Source organism: Apteryx mantelli, chromosome 1, assembly GCF_036417845.1.
Source record: "Apteryx mantelli isolate bAptMan1 chromosome 1, bAptMan1.hap1, whole genome shotgun sequence".
Taxonomy (NCBI): Eukaryota; Metazoa; Chordata; class Aves; order Apterygiformes; family Apterygidae; genus Apteryx; species Apteryx mantelli.
In genome coordinates, this window is record NC_089978.1 from 71636457 (window position 1) to 71658180 (window position 21724).

The 21724-nt window shown below is 41.9% G+C and overlaps 1 long non-coding RNA gene across 1 annotated transcript; it reads right to left on the reverse strand.

The window, feature by feature from the left end:
• Positions 1-508: 508 nt before the first annotated feature.
• Positions 509-21008, reverse strand: LOC136991680 (uncharacterized). The gene is made up of 3 exons (XR_010883896.1): positions 20932-21008; positions 11305-11391; positions 509-704 (listed from the first exon to the last, which is right to left on the reverse strand). It is a non-coding gene; the product is annotated as an uncharacterized lncRNA (long non-coding RNA).
• Between the last annotated feature and the right edge of the window lie 716 nt (positions 21009-21724).

Here is a 21724-nt window from a genome sequence, read left to right on the forward strand (position 1 = left end):
AAAAAAAAAGTAAGTGAAAAGCTGGGAAACTTTTTCAGCCCAGTGGTTCAGAAACAAGAAGTTGCATAAAGGAGAACCTGGATGTGTTGTGAATATTCCCTCCCACCATACCACTTTGAGACATGTGATGTTGAACAACTAGGATTACTTATGGCTGTGAGAGTGTGATGAAGTCTTGAGCCAGATTTTTGCATGGTATAATAGCACGGCTCCATAAAAATCAAAGCCTTCCAAGTAGTAAGCCTTGAATACTAAGCAGGTTTGATATAAAGCAGCTGTTTGCACTGTCTGGATTTTTGTGGGCCTCTGCACATGTTTTTCCACCATGGGCTGTATCTGTTTTCTTAAGTGGAGATAAGCAGTAGACGTTTCCTTCCGAACAGGCTGGTGTCTCTGCTAGGAGAAGAGGAAGTATGTGTTCCTGGCCTCTTGGCTTTCCTCTCGTTTTCGTCTGCAGAAGGCAAGAGGTGTGTTGTAAGTTGAAAAATATTTCTGTGTTTCACTTGCTTCCTATAGACAAAGGTATCTGAAATCCTTGAGCCTCACAGCTTTCCGCTTCTGCGAGTACTAGATACCGAGGGCAACTGAGCTTAAAAAATGAGCAGGACAACAAACCGCAAGTCAGGCTGCTGTTGGCTCCAGTCCAGTTGCTGCTCCAGACCTGGTGGTTTTCTTCAGTCATTCTTAACCTTTTGAAGACTTCCCTGAAGTAGAACATATTTAGCATCGTCAAACACCATTGCCACCCACGGAGATAAGTATGAGATGTTCCTCTTTGTGGGCAAAAGCTATTGTATGTAACCGAAACCAGCAATCACAGTGGTAAGTTTGTGGTGTGAGCCTCATAGTGGGTGTTAACAGAGGCAACGGAGAATATGGGAAATCTTCACGGTTTCTTTGATTCCCAAGAAGAAGGAAATAAAAATTAGAAAATCTGAAACTGTGAAGCAGGTATTATTCCTCCATGGGACTTGTGTAGATAGCAGTGATGAGACAGGCCCACAGAAGTATCTTGTGAGGGGAGGAGGGATATACACAGAACAGAAATGAGTAAATTGCACAACAAAAGAGTATGTGCACATTTAAAATTAACAACTGCAGTAGTCATCCAGAGAAAGAAATGATCAAACACTAAAGGGACCACTAGGAAAAATTTTTACAAAGCTTATAGAAATGCAAGTTAAATATTAGTGCTGAAAAGTAAAGAACACTTAAACATGAGCTTGAAATTAACTGCAAATCAGAAAAGATACAGAGGCAGCCCTTTTCAGGGGTTGCTTTGCTGAAAGACACATGCTGGAGAAATAGGATTGTATAGGAATTTATGTGGGGGGAAGTTTACCTCTGCGGACCCTTCTTTGTGTAGGGAGCTCATTAGTTCTTCAGGTTGTATTTACATTATTGTCTGGGATGGAGACTGTCATGTTGCTAAAAAAGAGGAAAGTTGTACAAGAAACAACTTCAAATGAAAGAAAAGAGCCTATGGCAGAGAGAGGAGCAAGAGCTGTGTTCGACATGGGACTTCGCTGTATCAGAATGGTCAAAGGCAGCAGACTGCTAATAATCATAGTGCAAATGTGTTTCCACCTCAGTGTTTGGTGCCCTGTCACCGTCTCCCTGGGAGCCGAGGCATCTGTCTCAGTTACTGCGGATAGTGCCTCTGACGTGGCAGAGCCCACAAGCTGTGCCTGTTACACAGGCACCCTCCCAACATCACTGAAGAAAAATCAGCACTAAATTCTGGCTGCATTGTGCAGTATTTCTTCTGTAGTATTCCATAAACACTTGTCATTGCTGGTCTGTTTTACTGGCTGCTAGCTTCTACTTTGCCCTTAAATCACAAGTACTCCAGCGGGGAAGCAATTCTGGGAACTTAACTATGCGAAGACTTGTTTTGCCCTATGAGGAACATGCCTCGTGGCCAGGATTTCAGCTTCATCTAATGCGGGTCCCTTGCCTACTGGGACACTTTGGTGCATATAAAGGATGTAAGTTCAAAGAGCTGTGTCTGTGGAGCAGCTGTAAAAATTTGGGCTGCAGCTCTGTTCCAGTATGTGCAAATTTATTGTTGAGCTCCAGCACCCAGATGTTGGCCTATTACTTGCCCATTAAAGCAGGGAAGGCTTGGAAACAACTGTCTTCTTTTGATTTGTCTCTCTCTCTCTCTTTTTTTTTTTTAATCACTGCAATGTTGTACTGCTGAGGGAGGTATGGAAAAGCAGTCTGATGCACCAGTATTGCAGTGTGAGCTGCTGTGGAGATGACTGGTTGGGGGAATTAAAGGACATCAGGGAATTGCAGTCACTTAATTTTCTCTCCATGATCACGTCGCTCCACAGAACATATTCTCCAATAAAGGGTAAAAGGTTTGTTTTAGAAATGCCAAGCATCTTATTTCTTCTTGTTGTTCCTCTCTCTGGTTTATCCTAATCTTGTTCTCCCTAGTTTATTATTGTTTAGAAAAGTAGGGAGGAAGGTGTTTTGTTGTTTAAGAAAATAGATCCCCGACTCCATAAAAATGTGCCCGTTCCAGTTGAGGAAATTACAGGGTTTTTTGCTTTGTTAAATTATAACAGGAAACTGAGTTTAACGTTTCATTCTCAGGCTGCTGTGGTTCTATGGGGTAAATATGTGGCATGGGAAAGTAAGATTAATTTGTTCCAACTCGAATTGAACCTACCCTCTGTGTGAATTTTTTATTGCCCAACCTCATACTTGTCATTCAACATAATTTGTCCATTAAAAGGCACTACCACACTTCCATTTCAATTTAATATTTTCATCTCCTAAGTCATTTTGCCCACACCATGTTAGCCATGGTACAATATTTTTCTGGCTATGAAACAACTGTTAGAGTGAAGGAATTGTAAAATACTTTTTGCCTAGGCTTTTGTCACAGACCGATTACTGACAATTTTCAGTAGATGCCCGTTGGTATAATTAGCAAGACTCCAGTCTCACAAGTAAGGGAAGCTGAAAGACAGAAGAGGGTAAATGATATGTTTGGGAGCTCTTAGTGAGTCAAAGTTGTAGTAAGAAAATGGAGGTTTTAGTTAGAAATCTTTCACCTTAACCATTAAACCGACTTATCCCCTTGGGGTGCTGCTTGACTTGCTTGACTTTTGGTCTAGGTGATAAAAATGTAGCCCACCAGGATTGGTTTCTTGGGTCAGATGTTCATACGTATTAACCTTTGGTAAGTCAGACAGAAAGCCATTAGCAAGAGTAGACCTGTGAGAAAGCAAAGCATTGAGGGAATTGACTTTTTAGTCTTCTGTTGTGTTGCAATGAATTTACTGAATTTTTCACTGGTGCTGAGTGTACACATGCATGTATATGGCATAGAGCATGTTTACTCGCAACATGGAGGGGTTCCTGGCTTTTGGCAGCCCCGTGTTTCCTACTGCTGGGGACACGAGGCAGAAAAGCAGACTTGGGTCCTCTCCTAGAAGAGCCCTTACAGTGCTTATCAAAAGTAGGTGGGAGATGCAAGTTGCAGGCAAACACAGTGTTTTGGGCCAGGAGTATCTGTAAATGCAGCTCTGGACTTGGAGGCAGACTTCCTCGTGATGGAGCCTGCTGTGATGCAGAGGCCATGTGGAGTGGCTGGGGAGTGAGTCGTGTGCGTGCACAAAAGCTCCGTCCTGAGGACTGGCTTCATTAAGTCCTAAACGTGCCCAAATCAAATCACAAGAACTTCTGGAAAATTCATATGGAAATTTTCCTGGTGTTTCTGTAATGAAATTAGCTGAAAGATAAGAGGAGAGCACAAACCAGCACAGAATGTTAAAATGCAGAGAATGTAATTATAGACTCGCAGTTGTAATGACTCTAATGGATATCAGAGACAAGTATAAAAGGAGAATAAATTATTTCAGGGCATAAAGAATCAGTTATGGGTAATTAAGGTGCAATTATCATTATTATACTTCTGTGATGGTTTTTCCTTTTGCTCGTATTTTTAAATTGAGTAATTCAAGTTAAGCATGAATTTATCTATTATTTGTGATGCAAATAAATACATTTTTATAGTGCTTTTCAAGATGTGCCGGTGGGAAGGATCCCAGTTTTACACTAGTGAAAACACCAGGGATATTATGAAGTGATTTATTTCATGTTGCCCAGCTGTTTAGTGGCATCATTTAAACTCAGATTCAGTGAAGCGTATAAACCCGTGCCTACCATCAATCATGTAAGCCCAGCAACCAGTTTCAACAGAATTACTCACATGCTTCATATTAGATAAGGATTTGGTAAATTGGTAATTGGGGGCCCTAACTCAGAGCAAGAATACGCACTTTGGAGTGGCTAACAGCATTCCAGCATCAACTCCCAGTGCCAAGAGATCTGAACTTGGAAGGTTTCAGTTTACAATATTGAGACAAACAGTCATCGATATGTCACTTTGCTTTAAAAGGCCCCTTGTAAAATGTGGCAGGTGAGCAGCCGAGCCACAAGAAGCCCAGCAATCCTGGAGCCAGAGTTGGAGTGCAAGGGACCCCGAAATCTGCTCATGAAATCAGGAGACCTGATGTGGCAGCATGTTACGAATGACGATATCGAAGACTTTGCAGCAGGAGAGTAACTTTCTACTGGTACCAATTTACAAACTCAGATGTTACGAGTGACAACCCAAAATCGAGACAGAAGTCAGTTTTGCCTATATCACATAGTAGCTAGAGCAAAAGAGCAAGGACATTAGTTGCAGGTTTGTTCCAGCACTACCTCTCTATGAATGACCCAGTCTGGTCAGGCATATTTGTGGAGGCAGCGATCCAGGTGCTGCCACCAAAGCCTCGCGCTATTCTGGCTGCCCTTTGGTGTCACGGCTGGCTCCCAGCCACTGCTGCCCGGGTGCTTGGGGTTCCCAGCCCAGTGAGGGCAGCTCAGATGCCTTGGCTGTCCTTGAGGGAAGTGCACACTTGGTTTAGGTACCTCCATCCCATGGGAGGTTTTCACACGTTCGTCATGACGTGTTCTCTTCTGTGTAGAACTTGTCATCTGTTGCGTGTGTTTGCGAACTGCCTTGCATAACATACCCAGCCCATGTTGTAATACAAATCTTTAAAAACAGAAATAAAAAAAAAAAAGCTGAAAAATTGGAAAATTCCAGGGCTAATGTTACTAACTTAACCTTAGCCCAGACACATCTTACTACTGCTCAGCATTTAATTACATTTATGAACTTTTCCTAAAGTGCCTTATTTACTGCACAACAGATGGTCCTCACTGGGTGGATGAGCATTCAAAAACTTTCTTTATCCTCATTAATTAGTTTGGAGCCTGATATATCTGTCTTATTTTGTGTCATCCAAAGTGCCCATTTTCTCATAGGTTGTATCAACTTATGATTCCCAAATACTAATGAGCTTCTCTACATTCCTGTAAAATGGGAAGGTTATCATTAGAAGTATTTTTATGTTTTTCTGGTTGTCCTTGCTTGAAATAAGGAATGTAAACTTGAATTTTTTTGGAAAGGAATTTTAAAAGCATTTTATTTCAGAAAAGTCAAAGTGAAACATTACAGTACTTGGTCAAAACTAACTTCTTCACTCCTGATTTTGTAATATATATATTTTTTGTCTGCTATAACAACCTCCAACATGTCGTTATGTTACTTGTAGTTTGAATTTTGAATGTATTTTCACATTGCTCCCTACATGCCACACTTTTTGAGATGATAGCTTCTCTGTCAGTGGCCATAGCCCAGCTCAAAAAGTTTGAAGGAAATGTGTTATGTTAGGTGACATGTATGCTTTTGAGGGGGCAGGTATACTTCTAAAGCCCATGCGCTAAGTGGGAGTCCTATTAGACAAAGTGCTGATCAGAAAATGTTCTGTAATTTCTATGGCATTGATTAAGCATTTCAGAATGTATTGATTAAACATAATATTCTGTCTCAATCAAACTGACCTTAAAGGAAATTTACCTCTCACTTTCCTTAATCAGAATACATATATTTTACAGGATGAGAAGGTTTTCTATGAGAAGTATCAATTAAATGGCAAATTAATTTTCTGATTTAAAAGAAAGATTCGGATGGAAAATTCATAGCCCCTTCTGACTTCTGTATATGAAGAACTGAAACAGTATGATGCAGCTAGCCAGTGTTTTCACTCATGAGATGCTGGGTGCCTTATTAGCTGCCCCATGTGAGAAGCCCTTAGTTACCTTCAGACCACAGCACCTACAGATCTCAGCTGCAGCTTGAGGGCTGCAGACCAGTCACATGTATTTCAGGTGGGTGCCTAGAAGAGAAGAGCTCACAGCAACAAGCCCACAGACATTTACATGGGCTGGGAGGATCTCTGGTAGAAGCCAGAAGGGTGAAATCCGATTTTCTGGGGGTAGGGCATCAAGCATCATTCATCTGACCTTTTTTAACTCTTGACATGAGAGGTGGTAAATGTCTTTTGTAATACCACCTATTTTGTAACAGTGGCTACTAAGAATGCCAAGGTTGAATAACAGAGATGTTGGTTTCTGTGGTGATCAGGTGAATCCCTCCCCCCCCCGCCCTGCCCCTGCAATGCATCCCCTCACAAAGTCATCAGGCAGAGCTTTGCAACCCCACTGGAAACACCCTGAGAACTGGAAAAAAAGTTTGTTGGTAGTTTTTTTTTTTAAAGCCGCATTCACTTATTTTTGGCTTTGGTGGGCCTAGTTCTGGTTCTTAAGCTACTCTATATGTAGCCATTCATTTCTCATGCTCACGAAGCAGCGAGGGCTATTCTTGCAAGATGGGTTATCTGACTGAAGCCATCCTGACAGTCCTGCCTTGCAGACCAGCACATTGCATTCTCCAAGGCACAGTGGTCAGTCTTGCCTGCACCCTCAGGGCCTCCACAAAAATGCAGTGCTTCCAAACTTTATCAAGCAATGCCCTTGATAACAGTGATGCTGTGTTCTCCATTTCTTTTAATTAACAGAGGCAAGTGAGCTCACACTAAGGTTACTCCTTCACTGTCAGAACTGTTTGCTTTCTACCTTTCTCTCATGGAACTGCAGATCCAATGTGGCTGTTGGGTTTTCAGAGGTCAATGGGTAGCGTGGAATAATCAAATTGGTATATGTGAGACACCAGAGCAGAGCTCAATTCCAGCTTTAGCTACAAAATGCTCCAGTTTTGATGCGGGTTTACTGTAACACTTTTTACAGAAGTTGAGGAGGGATCTGAAAACAAAGCAGAAACCAAATTCTCTTGGTTTAATGAAACTACTGGCAATGATCGAGCTGACCAGCACATATGAATAAGTCAATGAACAGATGAACATATGAATTCACTTAGAAACATGAAAGGTGGAACAATAGATGTCACAAATCTTTTTCATCTCAACATCTCTACCAGAGCAAACTGCTTCTTCTGTGAACAACAGCAAGAGCCAAAGGTGCCCTCAATAAAGGGGAAATGGCAGAATGAGCAAAACAGCTGTGCTGGCAAAGGATGGTCTGAAAAGGACAAACGTGGAGAAGAACGAAGACAGATGGTAAGAGGCACTGGATGACAAGGGTAGTATTTCACAAGTAGTAATGCTGGCTGATGTGACTGCCTGAAAACTTCTGGGGAGATTTACATCTGATCCCATGCCCCGGCCCCTCAGTAAAAGGAAAAGACATACCAGTAGTGTGGCACGCTCAGTGGGTGGAAAAATGTTATGCACAACACATGCTGGTCCTTGCTGGGATATGGGAGGCGGTGTGACAGCTGTTGAAGAGTTTACCAGACAGGATTTGTAGGCTGGGGTGATATTTTTTGTTAGAACAACGGATATTTCTGGGAAAAAAACAATAACTCAGAGACTCTGCCAAGCACACAAGCCCTTCCTCAGGTGGGCCAAATGTGAACGGAGAACAAGGCCTCTGAGTTCAGTTGGCTGCCTCAGACTTGTTGAGAGGAAAGATAGCTTGCAGGAGATGGCTGTTAATTAGAGAGGAGATAAGCTGGTTGTCTCCTAAGGGGAAAATGTGCGGTCAACAGAACAGAGAGAGGTTTAGGGTGAAAGGAGGAAAAAGGGTGATTGTGCCATTTCTGCTGTCTATTTCTCAAGGTTGTCTTTGGAAGATGATTTATTCACTGCCTTTAAAGATGCATCTTCTGTATAGAAGTACAAGGCTCATATCCTTCTCTCTCTCTTTTTTTTCTTCTTCTTTTTTTTTTTTTTTTTTGGGAAATGGTGTGAAATAGACTTTTCCACCCACTCTGCTTGACAAAGAAGCTTTCCCATGACATACAGCCTGGGAGCTTTTAAAGAGAAATTCTTTGCATTGGTGACATGGAAGGTGGGCACCGCAGCATGTGGGCAAAAGGGGGAAAAGATCCCCTGTGTTTCTTGTTGCACATGTGCATGTAGCTGCGATTCAGACAGATCATTATTCAGAGCTGTTTTTCATGTTTTCACAGAAAATGCCTCACAGTTGTGTTTTTTAATTGAAATTGATCCGAGATATTGATCTCCTGGGATCAGTTTACAGTTAAGATTCGTTGCAACAAAATATTTGTTCTGAAAAGACCAGTCAGAATAGAGGGTTTAGGGAAGGACTAATGGTTAAAACATTCCCTTATGCCTTTTCCAGTCAGAACTGTTGCCTGGAAGTGAAATCTATGAATCTGGATTCTGTAGGAAATTAGAGTGTAAACTGGAAGAAATCTGCAAATCTCTGCTCCTTTCTCAAGTCAACCGCACTCCAAAATACCTCAGGACAATGAAAATTAATTCAGATAAATAACACCAGCAAGTCCGCCTGGGCCTTTACCTACTCTCCCTGTGGAAGGTCGTAAAGTGCCCTGAGACTCCTGTGCATCATGTAGAAGGAATTTCAGCTCTCCTTGTGAGGGACTGTTGCAAAGGGCAACCTAGACCGTGGTGAGGGATTTGGTTTTGGCAAGCACTGGCCAGGGGAGCCTGTTGTGAGCCAGGCCTTACCTATTCCACCTTGCAGCTCAGCCACAGGGAGCAGGAGGAAAAGAGATGGACCTCCTCATGAAAATGAGCCAAGTGAAGTTGCTGTTTTTATTTTGCTCCCATTCTATGAACAGGTCACCCTTTCGGTTTTAGTTTTATTTCTAGTAGTACTGAGTGCACCACACTCTTATTCCCGTTAGTTAAATGACTGGCTTTCAGATCTTGTTCCCATTCTTTTGCAGTAACAGCACTGAATGCAGGGAAGGCATGATTTCCCAGGGACTGGGAGTTGTTTTCATGGTGAGGTCAAGTTCCTCTCTCGATGCTCCTAGGGAAGGGTGCTGAGACACCAGGGGCTGCATGCCAGCTGCACTGGGGCTGGGTGCTGGATAGGGCCATGCTCCATAGTCTCAGGGCATCAAGCCAGGCCTAAGCTGGTGAGGCTGCATGCTCTGTGCTGTACTGTGGGGGCTTCCAAGGAGGTTTCCACCAGTTAGGGGAGTCTCTCTGTATCAGATCCCATTGCACAGTAAAGACCTGTCCCTTAGCAAACCTGACTGCTTCCACTTCAGGGGAAGCAGCTTTTTTCCCTCTGGGAATCATGCCTTTAGGGCCTGCAGGACTCCTAACATCTCAGAAGTTTTAGAAGTTTGGCTTTTTGCAGCTTCTGTGAAATTAACCTTCTGTGGAAAAGTGGTGTTAGTTCCATTCCCTCCTGCAGCTGCTTTTCCTCCTTGATGCCTCGGTCCATCCTTCATATCTTTGCCTCCAGAGTTCTTGTACTGATCTAACATCCGAGTGTCTGAAATAACTACTACCCTACTTCTGTTTCTGCCCAAAGCAATGTTTGTTTTGCAATGTGATGGGCTGAAGCAATTCTACACTGAAGATTTTTCAGTGAATGCAGCTCCTGCTCCTTCTAGCAAAAATGCGTTCTGTGTGGCACTGTGATTTCATTTCTGCACTGCAGTGTATTACTGTGTGCTCATTCCAGTACAAAATTCCCCAAGATAGGCCAAAACTCTACCTTTTAATCACACAGCTTTGGGCTGATATGGAAATTTGTGCAAATAATAGAGGAGTTACATGAAGGGATGAAGCTGCAAAAGGGGTTTTGAACAGGCCAAATCCAACTCTTGCTCCTAAATAGGCCATCTGTTTACAAAATGTATATCAGCAAATGCTATAACTTCATGTACGTGACTTGGGTTCAGGTTGGCTGTGGTAACTCTGAGGCCTGACTAATGACATTTCGTAATAGCCTTCTTGACTACTTTCTCTGGAAAGCATTTTCCATGCTGACATTTCTCAAACACTGAATGCAAAGGCCTAGAAGTTCCTTTGGATTTGAAATGTGGCGTTATTAAGCAAGCCCATTTTGCAAGTTCTAATCTCGCTCCAGCACGTGCTATTCTCATAAAGAGATGCCCATAGAAAAGTGTATCTGGCTTCCAGTAAGACTGGAGCTGAAGGAATTTGCTGGCAGGCTGCACAGGTTCTTGTGCAGGTTTTGTGCAATGAAAATAGGTGGGGAGGTGCTGACAAATCTGCAGTTTGCAGATGCAGCAGCGGTTAATACTTCTGGATGTCAGGATGGTGTCAGAGGTAAAAAAAATAAAGTGTGCCTTTTGCTGTTCAGCTGAAGCACATTGGTGTTGTTTATGTAAATACTTCTAGTCAAGATGGGCAAATTCTACTTCTTGCAGTATCTTGACCACTCTGCATGTTGCCAGTATTTTCCCCCTTTTTTTCTTGATGAACTAAGTTAAGCCACAGCCTGGAGGGGTTCATGTCTCAGATAAAGTACATTTTTTTGCCATTTGAGAGTGAGAGTTTTCACACAGACCATGGAGACTTGAGAGGTATTTGGGAGTGGAGGTTTTGTTATCCGTGTGTATGTGTTGTCAGGATGCAAGTATGAAGAGGCTGTGAATTCATATATCTTGCCTCAAAAAGGTTTAATGGTGACTGTATTTATTTTTGAATTCATAAGATTTTTACCAGTTAAGCCTATTCTGAAAAGGCCTCTGAGAAAAATAAAATTTCATTCATCAACAATTAGAAAGCAGTTTAATTAATTCCCACACTTGGGATGTCCGTTGTGGTCTTCCTAAAGTAGAAACACTTTTCTTGGAAGGATCTGTGAAGGCTGCTGCTGTCTAGGTACTTTGACAATTAATTTAGGTAAATTCTTAGTAATGGACAACAGGGAACAATCCTTTTTCAGTAGAAATGTATTACATTTTAAATGGACAGTATTAGTCCCTTACACAGAATATAGTACTCTTGCATTCTCTTTAAGTGATTTGTATTGTGGCAGAAAAATCTCAAAGAGAGAACTGTTACCCATGCACACTTACCTGTGGCTCAGCATCAAAAGCTTGTATTTTCCCCATCTTACCTGTGTAAGATCTTTTAAGCCTATGTGTTGCCAGTTGAGGGGTTGGAGTGATGATGCTGCCTGCAGAAGTCAGGCAAGGAACAGCCCCTAAAAAGACACAGAGTACAGCTGGAGACATCCCTTTAATTTCTCCTTCAGTTTCTTCTTTCTATCTTTTCCAAAAAAAAAAAAAAAATCAAAGTTTATGTCTGAAGTCCTATCGGTTTAATGTGTTAGGAACCCCTTCTGCTGTCTTTGTCATGTTAGAAGATTAAAATTCTCACTTTACTACACTTAAAAGCTTCAAACTACTTCTACTGAACAAAATTTAAGTGTCAGATTCATCCAGTTTGGAAGAACATGATTCCTAATTCTGCAAGGCAAGCTTGTGATGTATTGACCTGATAATGCTGTCCACAACATACTAAAGTAACCAAACACTTGTTAATACTTTCTGCTATTGCAGAATGCTTGGTATTCATAGGTTAAATAGTTTTATTTTTTTGTGATTTGAAACAGAAGGTTTGTAGTCCATTTTGCTATTATTTACCAGAGGTCTTCCTGAACTACAGTGATCTTGTGTTTTGTTCTCTGCTAAGTTTCTGATCTCCAGGTATAGCAACTAGCATGTCTGTTATTTCTCAGATACTGTACAACTGTGAGCTCATATGTCAATCTTAAAAGAGCACAAGTGTAAATGTCAGTAGATTTTCAGGAAGATACTTCGCATGTTTTATATTGCTTTACTCAAAGAAAATTGATGTAAACCTTTTTATTATATTAAAAAAAAAACACTTTAGATGCTGCAAGAAAGTGAAAATGCTACCTTAAATGAACCCTGTCTAGAAACCTAGACTTTTCCTCATTGAGAGAATAGTATGAATGGTTTATGCTGCACAACAAGAGCTGGGCTAGAGAAGCAAAGCTGGTTAGCCTTGATTGTTGGAGGTTTCCCCGTGGCTGGTGATAGTGCTGAGACATGTAATTCTGGGACAGGGTCAGATTCAGATTCTGTCACTTCCCTCATTTGCAGTTGTTTAGGCCTAATGTTTAGATTTGAGTCTCTATTTAAGGTTTTTGCACAAGGGTGCATGAGCAGGTGCATACGTCAATGGACAACCCCCCCACGTCTGTGCTGATGTGCTGAGACTTAATTAAACTGATGGACTGAAACTTATTTATTTGATCAGTGCTGGGAATTATGTTTAAAAAGTGATGTATTTGAGACATATTTAAGGAAAGCATGGCATCCTTGAAGTGAACAGTGTGTGATACGAGAAAGGAGGGGAGGGAGCAAGCATTTTAAAACAGAGCTTGTTAAGTTAGCAGTGTAAGCAGCATTTTGCACAAACAGATGGTACCAGCTGTCTTTTTGCTGAGAGACCAAGATATATGGTATAAACTGGGGAAGAGGAACTGAACCCTGCTAACCCTATAGAATGATAAAGGAGATCTGTAAAAAACTTTATGAAACTTGGATTTTTTTTTTCTAAAATAAATAGGGTCATATTTGATGCAAAGTGTATGTTTTTCTTTAACGTTGAATGGGAAAACATTTCAAGTTGTAAGTTGCCTGTCTCTAATACTGCTGATAAACCTCTGGATACATGATAAAATGAATATTTATTGTGGATCACAGATGGGGAAGAGAATTATTATTTCTGGAGACAGGCAAAATGATACATGGTGTCTTTTTTGTTGAAACGTTGATTAAATCTTTCACAAAAAGAAAACTAACAGTGGATCAAAAAAGAACAAGACCACCCATTGGAAAACATCAATTTTATATCACGTATTCAAACTTGGCAAAGTGGAGAGAAGAGTCCAACAAAAAGAAGGAAAAAAAGAAAGAAGAAAGAAGAATTAGGGCTGAAAGGAGAGGTAAGTTAAATACTGACATGACAAACTGCACTGTGTGTCCGCTTCTACTGCTTTCTTCCCCAGTGTACTTGCATTCAAAATACAGTTAGACTTGGACTAGTTGGATGCGCGTAGTCACTGATTCAATACCCATAACCTTACCAGCAGGAATGACTATTGAATAGGATATTCTTTCAGCTCCAGCTGCTGGAAGGAAATGATTAGACAGGAAAGTTGGTGCATAATTTTTTTTAAAAAGCCCAACAGTTTCTGTTGATACATTCTGTTATGTTGAACTGATTATGCTACCATCCAGACTAGATAACGAGAGCTCATAACTCTTCTTTCTCACCTGTAGATCATGTCTGGAAACAGTGACCTCTATTTCTTAAAACTGCATGTCCACAGTTGCACTAGTTGTTTTTGAAACTGATGTGCTATTAAGGAAAATCCTCGCTTCTCCTACTCTCCCCACCATGTTGTGATGGGTGCTGAGCCCTGAAACTAGGCATCTGTGTTGTCATATCCTGAAATGCATTGCTTTCCAGTAGGTCACCCCAACACTGCTGGGTTATTGTTAAGAAAGGCCAATGCTCTGGGTCATATTTAGGGCAATGTTAAGGTGTCTGCCATTCACATTAACTGCCATTTCTTGGCTGTCAGTACTTTTGTGCAGACTCTTAGATGACTGAAGTCATCAAAGGGAAACACTTCCAAAATCTACCAAAATTGGAGAAATGTAGGTTGGAAGCATCCTACAGTGTGGAAAAAATTCCTTGTCATATTTGTTAGGGAAAAACATGTAGGCAATGATGATCATAACTGATATCCTGCAAGAAGTAATAATTAGTAATTTGAGCCAGGTTTTCCAAACTTCTGTATCTCAAGGACAGCAGAAAATTTTGAAAATATACATCAATAGGCCATATTAAAATTTATGACAGGTGCAATTATTAATGGCCATTTGGCCTGGTATTTACCAGGAAACATTTCCAAAAGCAGATTCTAATTGTTCTCAGGTGCTGTCCCATCATCTCACTCTTCAGCGTTGCTGACTTCCCCTGGGAGTGAACTGGTTGAAATTTAGACCAAGTCAAACAGGGCGAGATTTTGTTGTCAAAGAGAGTAGCATGTTTGTCAAAATCAGGTTTGTAAAGAGGAAGCAAGTTCAAGCTTCTCGGTATGTGGCAATTTTTCCGGAACAGGGCAGGCTACACGCAATCTGGGACGGCCCCTGTGGAAAACAGATCAATGAATACTTGCACAGGGATGTTGCCTAAGTAAACACAGTCACAGGGTCTTATTTCACAAGCATTTTTACTGAATCTGTGTACTGTACAGATGCCTTCTGCACAATGAACTCTGGGTACCTTATGCCTACCTCTTTCACGTAGAAAACCTGAGACCTGCCTTATGCGCCAGAGTGCAAAGCATGAAGTTTGGCACAAAATGGTGCAAGGGGTGAATCCACAGCCCTTTGGTTTCAAAAATGAGATCATTCTCAGAGGCATGTCTACATTTGCAGCTGCATATTTGTGCTGGAGCTCCATACGGTTGCGTGAGTAGAGTATGTACAGTACACTCTGTTCTGCAATCAATATACATAGCTTTCATTTCAGTATGTCCCACTTGCGTGTGGGTTGCCAATAAATGCTCTGCATTCTGGTCAGTTGTCCCATGACGAGTTGCTCCAGCACCTTCCTGGACATTTTCTGGAAACATCCACATGTTCTATGGTGCACCCTAGAAAGTACAGGACATCTGGGGCCTACGAGAGTTGTTCCTGCAGCTCCACTGCTCCTGAAAACCGGTGCTTTTTTAAAATTCTGCCTGGTTGCTTGGAGAAAGTCTTGATGTACTTTGTGGTCCCTGCAGTCAGGCATATAAAAAGGGAACTGGCGAGCAACTGAATTTGAAGACAATGAGAAAGGAAGCCATCGGGTTGCCCTACCTCTGGGAAGGGTCAAGAAACAGAGTACCCAGCTAGCAGGCACTGGGTGTAGTGCCGAGGGTCAGATGGGCTGTGCAGCAGAGGAAGATCTCCCTTATGTCAAAAGCCACTTTCCTAGGTCTGTGGGTAGAGCTTGCTGCAATGGCCTGCCAACACAAGAACTGCTGCATGTAGACTTTGCTCTTTGCAAACCTGCCATCCCTTGTTTGCTAAGCCACTTGGTAGATGAAGATGATGCATGACAGAGGGACATGCAATGCCATCATGAAGTGCCTTTGCCCAGTATTAAGCCTAAGTGGCAAACAGGAAGTTGTTAGTGACTAGACATGGCTGGATTTCTGGGACTGCACTGAGGTAGGAAGAGAACAAAGAGCAAACCAGAAAATATTGTTATGGACCTTCTAAAATCCATGTTATGTGCAGTTCTGGCCATCTACCTCAAGAGAGGTATAGGATTACAAAAAGTATGCAGGTGCGTAGCAGGAGTGAGAGAAAACCTGGAGCTGCATCCCTCTGTGACAAGGTTAAATACTCAATAGTACAGAGAAGAGTTGCCACTGGGAGGATGTAGTTATGGCTAAAAACCTGGGGTGGTATGGAAAAGGTGAATACAGAATGGGTGTTTTCTGGCTTTTACACTACAGGCTCTAGAGAGCGTCCAGTGAAATTATCATCAGCATGTTTAAAATGTACAAGAAGGAGTATTATTTTTCCATAAAAAACATATTTAAGCTGTGGAACTCATTGCCACAGGGTGTGGTAGAGGCTGGAAGTATTCATGGATTGAAAGAGGGCTTCAACAAATTCCTGGAAGCCAAACGTCATTGGGATCTGTATCAACCCTTTCTGGAAGCTCTGGATGACCTAAATTGTGGATTGCCAGAAAACGTGAGGGGAAAGGTCACACTCCACATGCCCTGTTCTTGCATCTTCCTAAACATCTGCTGCAGGCTGCTGTCAGCGATCAGATACTGGGCTAGGTGGACCTTCAGTCTTACCCACTGTGACAGCTCTTATATTCTTACAGCTTCAGATTCGCCATCTGACCACAGATATTTCTCTGTGATGCTGCAGGCCCTGATCCCTCATGGTTGGATGGCCTGTGAAGGTTCATAAGGGCCCTTAGAAGGTGTAGAGGTGATTGCCGCCACTTTTGCTATTCACTAAGGAGCTTTTGCCTATACATATATGTATGGTGTTGGTCTTCCTCCTGATGTGTGGAAGGTCCAGAACACCTTTTGCTCTTGGCTTACAAAGACTTTTACTGGCAAAAGAGTTAACTCTATCCTGAGTGGCTGCAAGGTATACATATGTGCGTGTATATGTACACAGTGGGATATGTATTTGCAGGAAAGAAAGGTAAAGAGACATACTGTGATGAAGGCTGAACATTGCTGGGAAACATCATAAGAGCTGCTTGCTTTGATGTGGGCAGCCTCTGTGGGGGAAGCAGGCACATGGTTGAGAGGCCTCTCTACAGTGGTACAGTTGGCATGATACAGTTGAACTCCTTCTGGTAAAAACAGTCTATCTTGGCTTTGTACAACTTTATGCATTGTCTGTCTTTGGTGTCATGGTACTGCTTCTGCTTATGACTTACCCTTTACTGTAGAAGTATCAGCAGGCAACTTGCCTCTGTACAAAATAAAGCTTCTTTTAATAGAAAAGGGTAATAAAGTCCTCCATCTCAATACATGATCCAGCAGCCTAGGGCATGATTGATCAGGGTGCCGGAAGAAGAACAGACAGGTTTGCAGAGAGGTGAGGGTTATTGAGCAGAGTGGGGTGAAACATGGATAAGAACACTTGTCAGAGGCACAGCAGAACTTGGCTTAGAGTGTGGATGAATTTGCACCCACTTTGATGCAGGGAAACTTGTCCCCTGTCTAGGAAAATCTGTTTCTGAAATGGGTTTGATAATGTGCATAAAATACTACAGGGTTTGTAAACACTGTGTTTTGTTTGCTGAACATAGAACAGCTGAACTCAAAGCAACTCAAGCTTACTCACAACAGATCTTGAGTCAGAGATGAGCCCTTTTGAAAGCACTGTCTCTTTAGATAATTATTTCTCCTGATGAAATCCGGAGAAATCGCCAACTTCTGATGAAAACCCCTCTTACAAAAACATCAAAGTTGACACATTGGCAGAATCCTTTCCTCAAGGTGCTGTTTCTTCATCTTCTCAGAAAGTACAGCTTCAAGGAACGGTTCTGCCAGGCGCCTTTCTTCGTTACAACATTACAAGGTTTTGAAACACTTATTTAAGAAGTCTGTTAAAAATGGTAGCTGTTTAAATCATTAAGAAAACACTGCATAGCTCCCTTTTGCAGACTGCAGTGCCAGAAAATTTCATACCTCTCCTGTTCTACCAAACTTTCAGCTATAAAACATGTGAGGACTTGAGGATATGCTAGAAAAATCACTGTCTTCTATTATGGAAATGACTCTAGAAAGTGAAGAAGCAAATTTATTGAAGAGGAAAAGACAAATTGTCTGAGTGTGCTTTTGAGAGGGGAATCCTAGTTTTGATGGCTCCATGAACTTAGTTACAAGGGCTTTCAAGATGTTGTCATCCTGTAGTAAGCATGATATCACCAGTAAAGCCATTAACTGATCTTGACCTAAAAAACACACAGCACTGCTGCTACTGAACTTTCTAATGTAGTAGAACCATAAAAAATAAACACATTTTAAAGTAGTCCTCAAGTTCTCATTATACATATAAACTTCACTAAAGTGCTACTAATTGTGTTATAGTAAGTAGCCTTTTTTTTAGCTGGTGTTTTACTGTAAAAAAGTTTTGAGTTTCCCAAAACTTTTCCCAGTTTATGGCAAATAGTTTCAGCCAGATTATTTCCCTGGCTAGCACATCCAATGTCCTGTAGCTGTTTCACTTTGTGTGGAACAACGAAAAAAGGCAGTAGAGCAAGAACTGAAACCGTGCAGGGGTTCCTTGTCCAAGTCTGTTTCTTGAAGAGCAAGAAAAGAATATGCATTTTGGATCAAAAAGAATTGCTTTAGCAGGAGACACTGAGATGCTATAAAAGAGGGTAGGTGGATCCTTGTGGGAGGTTCAGGTTCAGCCCCACGATTCAGACTAAAAGTCTCAATCATCTTAATTATTGGTAGTAGTGTTTGGTGTTGCTCTAATAATGACTGTTCTGACTGTAAAGGGGGAGAATACTGTAAAGACCTCTTAGCAGCAATTTTCTGAAGATGTGCTCATTTTCCTCATAGTCTTTCTGAGTTGCCACCTACCTATTTGAAGATCTGAATAAATATTGTGGATAGAAAGATGAACAGCAAGGAAAATGTTATTAGGCTGGAGTATGGAGAAGAGTTGTAGGTAACTCATGAGCCAGATGAGAGGTGAATGCTGAAACGGGGATATCTGGCTGGAGTGCAAGATGAGTGGAATTTCTCAAAGATTGGTTCTGGGGTTGCTTGCTGATGTTTTCACGACTGACTGTCCTAAAGACTCTGAATAACAAAGGAGTTGGGAGGAGAGAGGAGGAGAACTGAATGATCCTAAAATTGTGGAAATGGGCTGAAAGTCAGCTGTGCCAAAGGCAGGGCCAGCTGCTGGGTCCTCATTAACCTCTGCTGCTGTGGGAAGCACATCAGTCACAAATGGTGCTGACATAGACTGTAAACTACCAAGATAATGTGTCTGCAAAATTAGTAGCTCTAAGGCAGGGCATTTTGGGTGGGCAAGGAAGCATTACTGCCCACACACAGGTGCTGGGAAGGTCTTACCCAGCACAGTTTTGGTCTCCTCCACTTTAAGAATGATGGAATTAAACTGTAACAGTCTGGCTATACGGATAATTGGGGAAGGAGTTACATGCCATCAGTCTGTGATAGCAAAAGACAGGATATGATGACCAAGGTCACCCTTTTCCAGGGTTTTCACTGAGCTTGGTGATCAACACGAAACAGCAAAAGCCTTCAGATGATCTCTGTCCCTCCAGGCAGAGATTTTAATCAGTGGGTCCTTTTCTCCTGCTCTTTTTTCAAGATCTGATGCAGCAAAGCAGGGCACAAAGCTACACTCGCAGAGTGTGAGAACATGTTTCTTGCTGCTGGAGGTTTGCAACCTTGAAAAGGTCTACAAGAAATATAAAAGATCTGTGAGATGTTTTGAATGTACAGTGGAACTTGACTGGTGCTGTCAAAAATCAAACCCTCCTCCCCACACTGTCGGCACTGTGTAACGCATTTTCAAAAAGCAATGTGAATTATGTCTAAAGTCCTCTGGCTCATCCTCACAAAGTGCCAAGTTATGAAGGAGGGCATTCTGATGAGATGGAAAATGTTTGTCCAGACCTGGTGGGCCAAAGTGTAGATTTAGATGCAATACCTAAAATCTCTTCAGACTCATGTGAAACTGTGTCCACCAAGACATCTGCTGGTTTTGCTTGGGCTTACTTTTGTACTTCCTGGTTTTCTCTTTTGTTTTTCTCATCTTTCTTCGATTCTTTTTGGAACTTTTGCACTTGGAATACATGTCCTTCCTCTCAGTAGGTGGCAGCCTCTATACATCTCCATCTATGGATATATCTATATATATCTATAAATATTTCTCTCTCTCTTCCTCTCCATCTATATATTGAGAGAGAGAAAGAGACTCTAATGAATCTAAAAATTACCATTGGAGTGCCAAGCATTATCTGATTGCTTACTTATTCTCTCTCAGGAGTTCTCTTGGATCTTTTAAAACACAGCAAAAAAATTTGTGAATTCCATGTGGAACATGGAATGACAGACCTTTCATCCCAGACCAGTTTCATAAACATGTCAAGAAACAGGCAGCAGCTCTGAGCTGCCAAGCAGCAGCAAGGTATCCTGTTCCTGGGTGCTGTGTTCTTGCTGTGCAGACCTGGCCAGTTGCAGCTTCTAAGAAAGCCAGTGGTGGTTAAAGTTTCCAAGCAGTACTGCCATATCATTAGGGCATTACATGGTTAAATTCAGTTCCTCATTTTTGTTTTGTTCCTGTAACTGTGGTATCAAGCCAAGAACTGTATCAATTATTCATACATCCTGCCAAAACCACTGTCCCTGGGAAGCCTACTCATAAGAACTTGTATTTTAATCAAGATACTGATTTGTAAAGGTCCTGAGATCTTTCAGCTTTCTGTGAACACAAGAGGAATGGCTCAGCACTTCTGAAAAGGTCAGGTTTGATGAGCTGTCCTTAAAGTAAATGCGGGGTTCTGCTTGGTCCCTGCCAGGACACTGGTGAAATAATGTCCCTGAGATAACAGATCCTGAAAGTTACAGCCAGAAGGATCAACAAAGATCTCAGTTTTGCTGGGAAGCTCTGAATCCAGGGAAGTTTTGAAGAGAGAAAAAAAAAAAGTGGCAATCTTTCATTAAAGCTTCCCAAATTTTCCTGTGAACTGTAAACCCTTGTTTTGGGTTCTTTCTATTTCCAGTTATCTGTGTCCCAGTGAAGTCTTCCAGACTGTGACTAAGGAAAACGTGTAGTAAATCCATATTGTTGTTGCTGAAACCTCTGCTCTTTCTTTCCAACATGGAACTTATAACTGTGTGTCGTGCGAAAGGGAGGGACGGAAGGCCCTTCCTTATCTTTATAATTTATGTTTGCCTGCCAGAGCCCCCCTGTGTGAGGACTTTCCCTGAGACAGTTTCGCAAAGTAAAAAGAATAAGATTTTATTAAAGCGACAGATACAACAGGTTCGGAATTGCTGTTGATAAATGCACTTGCTGCTACAAATTTTCTTTCTATGAGCTCAAACTAATGATTAAGCGCTTTCAATAATAATATATTTTCCCGGGTAACGTCCAACGTTTGTCAGAGGCGCAAGTCTTACCAAAGAGGCGTCCCTGTTTGGGGGAGGGAGAAGGAGGCTCGCTCGTCAGCAATCTCCAGTGAACAGGTCGGCCGTTCAGTTTTCTTCCCTTCCAAAAACTTTAGTGAGCTGTCCTCTGTTTTATAGTTGCTGACGGTGGGATGTGGAAGCGCGGCAGACATACTTCATTGGCCAGATTGCCATTTGCGCGGTTGTTGGGGGTATGCCCCCCCCTTATTTACATATCATTATGCAGCAAAGGGCGTGATTTTTAATATGGTAAGCAGGGATAATGAGGCTGGGGGCACCATAGGTCAACAGTTAGTCCGTGAGCAGCAATTATTTTTTGGGATGCAACCCTTTGTGGTCAGGGGCGGACCGTGATACCTCCGTATCGCTCCCTCCTCCGCCGTGCAGCTGGAACAAACTGTCTGGCCTTCACCAGCTAGTTCGTTACTCATGTTGCAAAAGGGTGGTGTGCTTTGGCTGCCACGTACTGTTTTTCCCGTGTGCCCCCTTATCTTTCTCCCTGAATTCTCTCTTGTTCCCACACTGTGACCTAGATTAATAACATTAAATATTGTCTTGACTTCATCATGTGCAAAAACCTCACAGAGTTTGCCAAAATGAAGACTTCCCTTTGCAGCTTGTAGAGTGATGTGTGCTGGAGAAGGTTTTAGCTCAGTGTACTCAAAGTCTGACATCAACTTAAAATTAATTTTGCTGCCCCATATGTAGTTGTACTTCTGTTACGTGGTCAGCCATTGTGAAGATAATGGAACTCTCCAAGCTTAGTTGATGTTAATTGCTTTTA